We start from the raw sequence: 10031 nt of genomic DNA on the forward strand, positions 1-10031 counted from the left end.
CGATATCTAAGCAAATACAACAAATTTACACTCATCTAAGTGCACCTGTACACTTTAAGCAGTTTGTTTGTATTAGCTTCACTGTGTAAATGACTATAAAACAAATAAAATGCTGTAATTATGATCTTGAGTTTTGTATGGAAATCATGACATTTACACGCTCAGCGTTCATTTCAAGTCTCAGAATAACACACTTTTTAAAGTGCTGAAATGTTGAGTGAATAATATGTGTATGTATAAACATATTATTTTCTGAAGGGAAATGGGAATGTGGAAGAGAATGCTGTACCGCTGATCTATGGGACTCAATGATGCAGCCCTCTCCCAAGGCACTCTGGGATGCATTTAGGACATGCATGGAGAAAACAATGGTGTGTATGTTTCAAGAAAAGATAAATTTAACTCATTAATCCCATATTCTCCAAGGCTGGGAGGCACATCTCAGGGAACATGCGGAAGCTGTATAGTACACTAAGATCTTTCACACAGATGGGCAGAGAAGAGGAACGGAAGGGAGGAGGGGCCACAATGTCAATCTGTGCGTCATTAGACAGTGCAGCGAGAGGAAGAGAGGGATTACCAAGATGTGGCTTTCACCACAAAATGATCAATGATGTCTTTGTCTTGTCATAGAAAATATGCTTTATCCCTTTTTTTAAAGCAATGCATTAAAATTTGCATCAAACTGAGGTATGCAGATGTTGAAGTCAAACAAATAATATCTTTAGAATAGTGCAGTGATTTGGTTATGGCCCTGTGATTGACTGTCCAGGGTGTACACCCCAGATCTAGGAAATTATGGACAGGGTGGCTGGGCCACAGACTCAGAGAGGGGTGGCACATTTGAAATACATGTAAAAAGTAAATTAAACAATACATTATTAAGAATCAAGTTATTTACTCTGTGTAAAAATTAAACACACACACAGTGCTTTCTTTAGATAACTTTGTCTGCGCTCCTTATTTACTCTCCGCCAGGGACTAAGGCAAATTGCCGAGTACTCCACAATAACACAACTGGAGAAATGAATGCATGCATGATATGAAATAAAACTAAATGTACCAAAATCAGTTATAAAGCACCAGAAAATGTTAGTTGTATTTAGGGCAACAGTTACTCATTGCTTTTGATTTTTCATTCATTAATACTGACAAGTATCACATTTTGACTCTAGCAGGAAGGACCAGTCAGATTCTGGGGGTGGGCGCTGTTACCTCTGGCCACCCACTGGCTCCGCCCATGTACACCACCTCCCAGTATAAACTGGGATTGAATAAAACCCTTCCACAGCCCTCAAGGATAAGTGAGTATAGTTAATCTATAGATGAGTGGGTAGTTTTTTTTTTTATTGACAGTATTGTCATTTTCTACACATTCAATCTAAAGTTCAACCATATAACAGTATATATTGACAACGTACAAATCTCCCTGTCAGTGGTTTTCCAGCCCACAGTTCTCTTGTACCCTTATTCTGCGGCAAGTTCAAATTACCACCAGTAAATTTAATTGATTTCAGTCAAAAAATGACATTGATTTTGGTCCATCTGGAATGGCCAGGGAGTCCATAAAACAGATAAAGATCTCATAACCATTTTACCAGCCCGTAGAACCCCACAGAAAGATTTAAAGGGTCATGAAAGTCTGAAGGTTCAAAATGTGGGTTGAGGGACATCCTGCAAAAGGCAGACGGAATGTAAAAATGATCAGCAAAGTTTGATAGCTCATGGCCAGATATTTTGAGAAAATATTTGTCTTTTGTGTAGAAAAGCCCTGAGTACCAAGAACATAATGAATTATTTTAAAATGGACATGGGCACATTTATTTCTTTTAATAGTGCTACAGAGAACACAAATGAAAGTAGACTTTCCAGGCTGAAACCTAAGTTGATTGCAAATTCAATTAGGCAAATTCCTTTGCTAATTTCAGAGGTTGGTTGATATTTGATACACCTGAAGTTGGTAGATTTTCCTATGGATAAGGGCTCTAAATGAAAAGTCTGGTTTAAATGGTGGTATGTCATTTGAATAGCTCCAGTGCCCAGTATGCTTGTATTTCCTTTTGAATGTGTATTTCCTATTTTCCTGGCAGTCTTTTGTTTCCATTCACTTTGCCACTTTGAAAATAAACTTGCTGACTTGAAACCTGCTGAGGAATGCTGTGAATATAGTTTTATTTTTGTGAAAGTGGCATTATCACTGAGCAGCCATGTAGCTGAAAGTGTATAGACAGTGGAAGTCTACCACTGACCTTGGTGCCTTGCTCCAGGGACTAATGATAGGGCAGTAAATGCTATTGATTTGCACCCTATGCAACTTTATGCTGCCTGTATCCTTTTCTTGAGTGCATTGTTAACTTTTAGTCTGTGGAATGTGTTTGAGCTCTGTGAACACACCAGTGGATCAATAGCCAGGAGTGTTTGTGTTGTTGACAAGTAAACCACTATTACTAATTTATCTCCCTAGTCTGTGGACTAACAGCTGAGGAGGCCATGTCCTGGGGGCCAAGCAAGATTTCAGCCCTGTCAACTTTTTATTTCACCTGTCAGAATGGTGACGGACATACAAGTGCTAGTTTGCCCTTCCTGTCATCTTCAGCTGCATTGGCCATGACAGGCTGAGTGGAGGAAATAGACGGAGTGCACATTTCAAGGACCCCCCATGTCCATATGGTATAGCTGCACTTCAGGTGAGGTGTTGGAATTTGAGGAAGCAAGCACCTCTTTCTAGTCTCTTCCTCCTGAATCTCGGGTAGGCAATGTGGGCTTTAAGGTCAGATCATAAAAATACCTGCTGAGATGTTCAATCCTAGTCGGGTAAACAGAAAACCAAGCCCAGGAATTGTATTCAACACCATTTTGATGTTACCCTCCAAATCAGTAAATGATGCTTGGTGTTCTGGTGAGAATGTTGAGTGCTTTTTGTCAATCCTCCAGATCACACAGCTCCTTAATCAAGTAACATGTGGTGTCCTGAAACATGTGAAATCTAATCCTGTATCAAATTTGTTCAGTGCAAAATGAAAATTGAAATATATCATTATCAGTTATACACTACTGATGCTCACAGATACATAAGCCTTTTTCAGTGCCAAACTACAACCATTCCACTCAGATGTAAATGTTCAGCTCAGCCAAATCCACATAATGACATCAGATTATACCTCTCAAAACCATGAAAATAAATATGTCTTTCTGCAGCCTTGGTTTTGAGGTTTGTGGGGTTGGAGGGCTGCTGCTTTTTGGATATGCATGAAAGGTTTCGTCTTTATTTCACTGATTTATCTGGAAGTAGTGAGGCTTCCTTTCTGTAAACCACTGAAGTTTTAATGATAGATTTGTGCAGCACAGAAAAGACAGCTCAGCTGGACACCTGGCAACACTGCTAGACTTCTTTGTGGTGAGCGCTGAAACAAAGTTCTAATTTTAAGCTAAATAGACATTAGCATCACCAGATCAGCTTCAAATAAAGACTATTTGAATGTGTTTTGTGTATGCAGTCAATGTCTAGATATAGATATTTTTCATGGAGATAATGCGCCTAACAATGTGAAGTAATCCACATTAATCTTTACTGGACCTCACAGAGGTATCAGTCATCTAGTCAGCACGTGCATGCGTATATTTAGATGTTGAATATCACTTGTATGTAAAATATACAGATGAATAAAATAACAGGAGCTCATTTGTTGCTTGTGATGTGTCCACAGGTAGAAATGAGCACTGGCTGAGGGGTGGAGTCCATGTCTCTCCCTCTCTGTCAACCGCTAAGCAACCCTGCACAGGGGAACTTTAGAATGAGCCTTTGTTTTGGTCGGCTCTCCTCCTCTAGCTCTCCTGTCATTCTTTGATCATGTCAGACTCCTTGCTTTCTTTCTACCTCTCTGCCTACCCTCATGGTGTCGATGTCAGACAATGACGATGTCAGAACTGCGTAGGGAGAGAGACAAAAGTATACCATTCACCTCATCCATTTCCCCCCGCAGGGCCATTCCTACCCTCGCTTCCGAGGTGATAGGAGGTAAGAAAACACTCCTGGTTTTCCATTGATACAAAGAGAAACCTCTCCAACAGGGGGCCCGTGTTAGCCCCCTCTGTGCACCATCAGTGATATTCCTCTAACCAATGCCGGTGTCAGCACCAGTGGACATCACACCATGCAGCTGTAGAAGGATGTCAACATGTGCCATTCCTCTGTCTGGACTTAGCCTTTTCAGGAATGAAGAGAATTTCTAGGATGCTATTGTTGATTTTCCAAGTCCTTAGCCCATTATCACTGACAGCTGAACCAACCACTTGTCTTGTCTTTATTATGGGAAATATTAGAAGTGTGGCTAAGGCATGAGTGAATTTTAACCACTCTAAATTTGTTTGCAAAGTTACATTTTTACTCATCAAAGTAAACTTCAGCACCTACTTTGCTACCAGTGGGGTGGCTAAGCACCACCAACTACTACACCTACACCGTATCTCTTACATTTGTTCCTCCTTCCTTTTTTATTTTAGGTGATATATTGATTTTTTTTTACATTTTTTATTCATTTATTTATTTATTTTAACCTGGTTGTACCCATATGTATCTTCCATTGTCATCTTCTCCCAGGCTCACTGTAATGCCTTGGTCCAAACACAGGAAGTGTCAGTCCTCTGCTCTGCATTTGGTGCTGCTGCCCAGCTTTAAATGCCCCCAAACTCTGTCAATAATATTGATGTAATCCACAGCATTTTTGAGTGATCCTGCTGTCACGGGGACATAATGACAGGCAGTGGAGGCCTGATTGGATCTGCACTACAGTGAAGTCGGCCGGCGCACAGCCAACACAGCCAGGCATTGATAAAGTGTCACCGACTTCAGTGCTTTGATTAGCCCTTCGACTAATGCCATGCTAAGCAGAAACATTACTCTGCCCCCGCTAGCTATACAGCTAGGGGAAGGGAGGGCTGGCTGAGGGAAAGGGAGAAAATATACTCTACAGGGAAATTAACCAATGCGGATGAAATGGTGTAGCAAGGAAATTCTTGGATAAATTAACAACGCAATTACATTACATGACACACTGCAAGATGGATGATGAAAACTTGGCTGGTATTATGTTCTGTTTTCCAAATTGCAATTTATTTGAGGGCTCTAATGGATGCTGTATTAAAACATCTTGGGCTGCGGTCAGATTTCATTGTGTGTCACCCAGATGTGATTGATGACCCTCTCTTCCACGCCCCTCAACCCCCACCCACTCACCCATGGCCTTTTTTGCAGCCCTTTACTTCATCCTCCTACATTCCTCTCCATCCTGTATTCTCTGCACATTTACTAAGAATTTTAAACATTACCAACATTTATATGGATCTAGGAGTATGCCATTGATTTTCTTATCACTTAATTTTCATGCTTGTTCCTGCAACGAGATGATAAATTAGGTGCTACTTGTGTACTGAGAGCCATAGTCCATCTCTTTTGTCAACCTTTCTCTCACCCCATAGTAAAATTCTATCAATGATGCCATTTTCCTGGAACCCCGCCCTCTCATCATCTCCCTCTGATCTTTTTATGCCTTTTCACGTGCTTTTGTTCCAGTGGCAATGAAAGCTTCTGCTATTCTTGAAATGAAAATACAATCAAAAGTATTTTTATTGCTGTAGCAAATCCATTCATGGGTAAGGGACATCTGGAAGTCATCCACAGTCAGCTTGCTCAGTTATGGTAATATCATAGTGACTTTATTTTACCATCCATAATTACTCACAGGGTAGTGAAAGACCACATGCTATCTGCTTTGAATTTGGGAGAACAGGATTTGCCCAAATTGCCCTGAACAAACATGAAGCAACCCAGTTCTTGATACACTTTTTTCCTTTCAGTCATACACCACCCCACCTTTCTGTCTCACTCAGAGGTGAGTGCAGCCTTCTGGGGAGGGAAAGGTTAATAACATTCAGAATAAATCAGCAAGAGGCACATCCCCTGGATGACATCAGCGAGTGCTCCTCAAGCTCACAGGGCCATAAGCAGCTTTGTTTCTTTATTCTTTCTTTCTTTTTTGTTCTATTTTTTTCAGGTTTGTTTCAGATGTGAGCAAATGGATAAATAATGAATGAGCCGCGCTGACGGGACACATATTTCACTTAGCGGAAATGGTTTTAATGCAGTTGGCCTGTATTACACTCCCAGTCACTGAGAAGCTGGGAAACTGCATGGGGAAAAGGATGTTTAAATAAAATTCAGTGTTGAACCCATGTACAGTGTACTGTATCTCCCATGTAAATGACCTAGTTTTCAACAAAAATCCTGAACCAGCTCCTGACCTGCTGTAGCTTACACAAACTACTGTTTATTATAGTCAGTGGCAGAAAGTAACTAAGTACTGTAGTTAAGTAAAGTTTTGACATATTGTATCTGTACTTTTCTGGGGTATTTTCATTCTCTGCTACTTCATGCTTTGACTTCATTACATTTTAATGGCAAATATTATACTTTTTATTCCACTACATTCATTTTATAACTTTAGTTACTAGTTACTTTTCAGCATCAAATGAATACAGAAAATCCAGTATGGTTATAAGACCCTGGTGGGAAATTCACCAGCTACTCAGCAGTAATTCAAGTTAAAAACATATACGGTAGTTAAAACTAGCTCCCCCTTTATCAGCTGCAGCATTAAATGTGATGTTCACAATTGTGTAACCAAATGTACACTTTTACTTAAGTAAGGGATCGGATTAGTTTATCCACTGGTTATAGCGAGGTCTGGAGTTGAAAATAAAGTTTGACATTTGTATTTATTCGTTTGGAGTGATTGGTTGTATTCATGCAAGGCATTCTCAAGAAATACGAAGAAATGCAAATAAAGCCTAAGGGATTTCTGATTTAGCAAAACCATCTGGAAACAGTGACATTTTTTTCCCCCATTGTTTAATTTATTAGACCCTCCTGTCAAATCACTTCCCATACCACTAAACTACGCTGCTTATACATTCCCAGCATGTAAATGAAATGATTATTTTTACCTTTTGGGAAGGGTATAATAGAAAGCTACTTCATATGCAGGCCCACTAATTTCCACTTTATGGACTTTGATTTCTGGTATGCAAAATGTCTGACATGTCACTGCACAATCTTATTCTAATTCGTTATTTATTTACATATTCCCAACAGAAGTATTCTTTTTTGTGATTTTGGGGAAATTTGGCATGACTTTCCCTCTTGATAGTCAAAAACAAAAGTGAGCTAGAAGTTTTTTTTGGCCCTCACATGGCTTTTAGAGGGTCTGTTTAAACAAAGTTTGGGGTTTGTAAATAGCAAAGGTTATCTGGCCATCGAGGCCTCCAGATGGCGGCTGAGCCAGACCACCTGCTATGGAAATGCCTTTGCTGGGTGGAAATATTCAGACCCCGATTCTCACTGTGTGTCACTCTTCCATATATATACACACATCCTTATGATTAACACAATCTGAGTAAGGATGAGAAGCCCACTGGTTATTTTCCCTTTTGAGTATTGCTCTGAACTCCCCCTTGGTCTGCACTCCTCTCCCTCATATTGACCCCACATCACTCTCACTAGACTTTACCCTCAGAACATAACAGCTGGATAGGGGAGAGCTTTCCTGCAGGTCCAGACGTATCGTGTAAAACGATGACACGCCTCTTTTGAAGAAACTGAGCAAAAGGGAGAAGAGGTGGTTTCAGGAGAGAAAACATGAACAAAGGTGTTTTAATGTGAAGGTCACATGTGGCACAAAAAGAAAAGTGAAGAAGGGCAGAAGAAACGTTGCTTACAGTACAGACCTTTTGCCTGGAGACCTTAAAGCCTGAATACAGAAGAATGGATTTTGTGTTTGTCTAATAGTTTCTTTGCTAGAGTCAAAATCCAAGTGTATCTTTACTTTTTTTGTTTCTTTTCTCTGGACTTACTTTAGAATCAGAATCAGCTTTATTGGCCAGGTGTGTCAGACACATGAGGAATTTGACTCTGGTACAGCAGCTTTATCATCCAGTTTAGACCCCCTGATTTAAGGCTGAACATTTTCAGTAAATAAATAAAACATACAGTCGTACCATGTGTATGTAGTCATTTTTACACTGAGATCCTGTACTACTGCCATTCCAAAGAGCCACCAATATGCCGCCCTTGTGCTGTTCATAAAGGTCAAGCTAAGGACGTCATAAGTGATGGGTCGGCCTGTGAATTTAGACAGCAGGCACTAGAAGTTGCGACACGACGTTGCTCTGCGTCAACTGTGACAGAAATTTTGTGTTCATAGTCTACAAACCAAAACAACAATGGTGGGAGAGATAAGTACAAATGCAGCCTTGTTGGCTCTTCAAGCATTTATTTCACTTCATGCAAAATTGGTTAGTGTGTTTCTTGCTATGTGTGCAAATGTCATAAGCAATAACTGTAATCAACGCGTTCGTGACATCTGGAATGCTTTGACCTATAAGTTAGAGAGAAGAGAAGAACGGTTTGAGGCAGAGAGGCGGACAGACTTGAGACACTGTTGATAGTATCGTGCACATACACTATGACATCATCCAAATGTAGCACTTGTTTCCAGATTGCCTGCTCACACTTTCTTCACAGAGCGTGTCTCCCCTTTGCTTCACCTCTGATACTAACTCCCAAGGCAGACAATAGGCACAACCAAAATGGCCCACCATTCCGGCTTTCCACTTTACACACAGAGTAGACAGAAGACAGAATAAAGGCACAACAATCCCGCCTTGGAAAGGTAGTGTGTAAGGGGCATCAGTGTCTATACGAGCAAAGTCAGGAGATCTTTAGAGTTTTACAGATACAGTATGTAGCCCCTTATCAATAGGTTTAAAGAGAAAATTCCCCAGAAATCATACTCTATCACCTAGTTGTCTGCTCTGACACTTGACTTTGATAAAAAGCGTTTCAGCATTGTGGTTGAACACATGCCCCTTTCCCCACAACTCTTTAAGAGGTCATGAAAAGCTCCACTGTACATCAAAACAACCAGCACGCTCCCTGCCACATCATCCAGCACGACACATGTGAGACAACACTGACCACAACAATGGATGGTAAAATGCCTGAGTGTTTACTTACATCGGGAAGGCTTCTTGCCTGTCCATCAGTTGTGCGCACTGCAGTCTTTGAAGTCACTGACGCACAGCGGTGATCCAGCGTTCCGCCCACAGAGCGTGAAGAGAGGCGGCCATATTGGCAGAACTTGTTGTTCGAGACACATGGGCAGAATCAGACACAGAGTTTTTGATCAGGGAGAGATTTTGACCTGGCAGAGAAGGATGAGCATGCAGCTGCTCTGTGGTTTTTTTTTTTTCTTCGATTGGTCCAATGCCTGTGGTGCAGAGACATTTAAATTCAAAGTGTTTTGGATCAGAACCATGTTCCACAATCTTGTTGACTGCATGAGTTGTGACAAGAAAATGTAAGAAATGTGGAGAAAAATGTCCCCACATGCATGCACGTGTACTGACACCCATTTCTTCATGAAAACAAGGGCATAAAAACAATTATGTGGATGCAGAGATACACTTTATTTGCACACTAACACTCCTACTTCCACAGATCTGCATACAACCTACACGCTCCAACCCCAGCCCCCACTTTATCCCCCAGTGTTAATTAAAACTGAAAGGTTAAAAAAGGTGGCACCGTATTACATTTTAGTTGCTTCTTTTCCTTACATCCTCTCAATAATTCATGCTTTCAGAGTGTCTACAAGGAAGTGAGGCTTCTCTTCCTTCCCCAGTAAGCCTCAGACAAAGATCATATGTCCACTGGACTCAATGTAAGCAGGGAAGTGTGGGCAACAGTACATACTGTACCAAGCCAGCCCCAGCCTCATAAATAAATATAGTGATTGTTAATGGGGTTTAAAATTACTCATCTTCTGCTCCCTAGTTGACTACTAGTGTGACCACTGTGGCATCCAAGCACATGGAGGTTACATGTCCCTCCAGATAGAATGTCTGGCACCAGCAATACCACAAAATGGCCACAATGCCTCCACTTCTACTTCATCCTTGTCTTTCTTATCTCTAGA

The sequence above is a fragment of the Monopterus albus genome, unplaced genomic scaffold (assembly GCF_001952655.1).
Source record: "Monopterus albus unplaced genomic scaffold, M_albus_1.0 scaffold141.1, whole genome shotgun sequence".
Taxonomy (NCBI): Eukaryota; Metazoa; Chordata; class Actinopteri; order Synbranchiformes; family Synbranchidae; genus Monopterus; species Monopterus albus.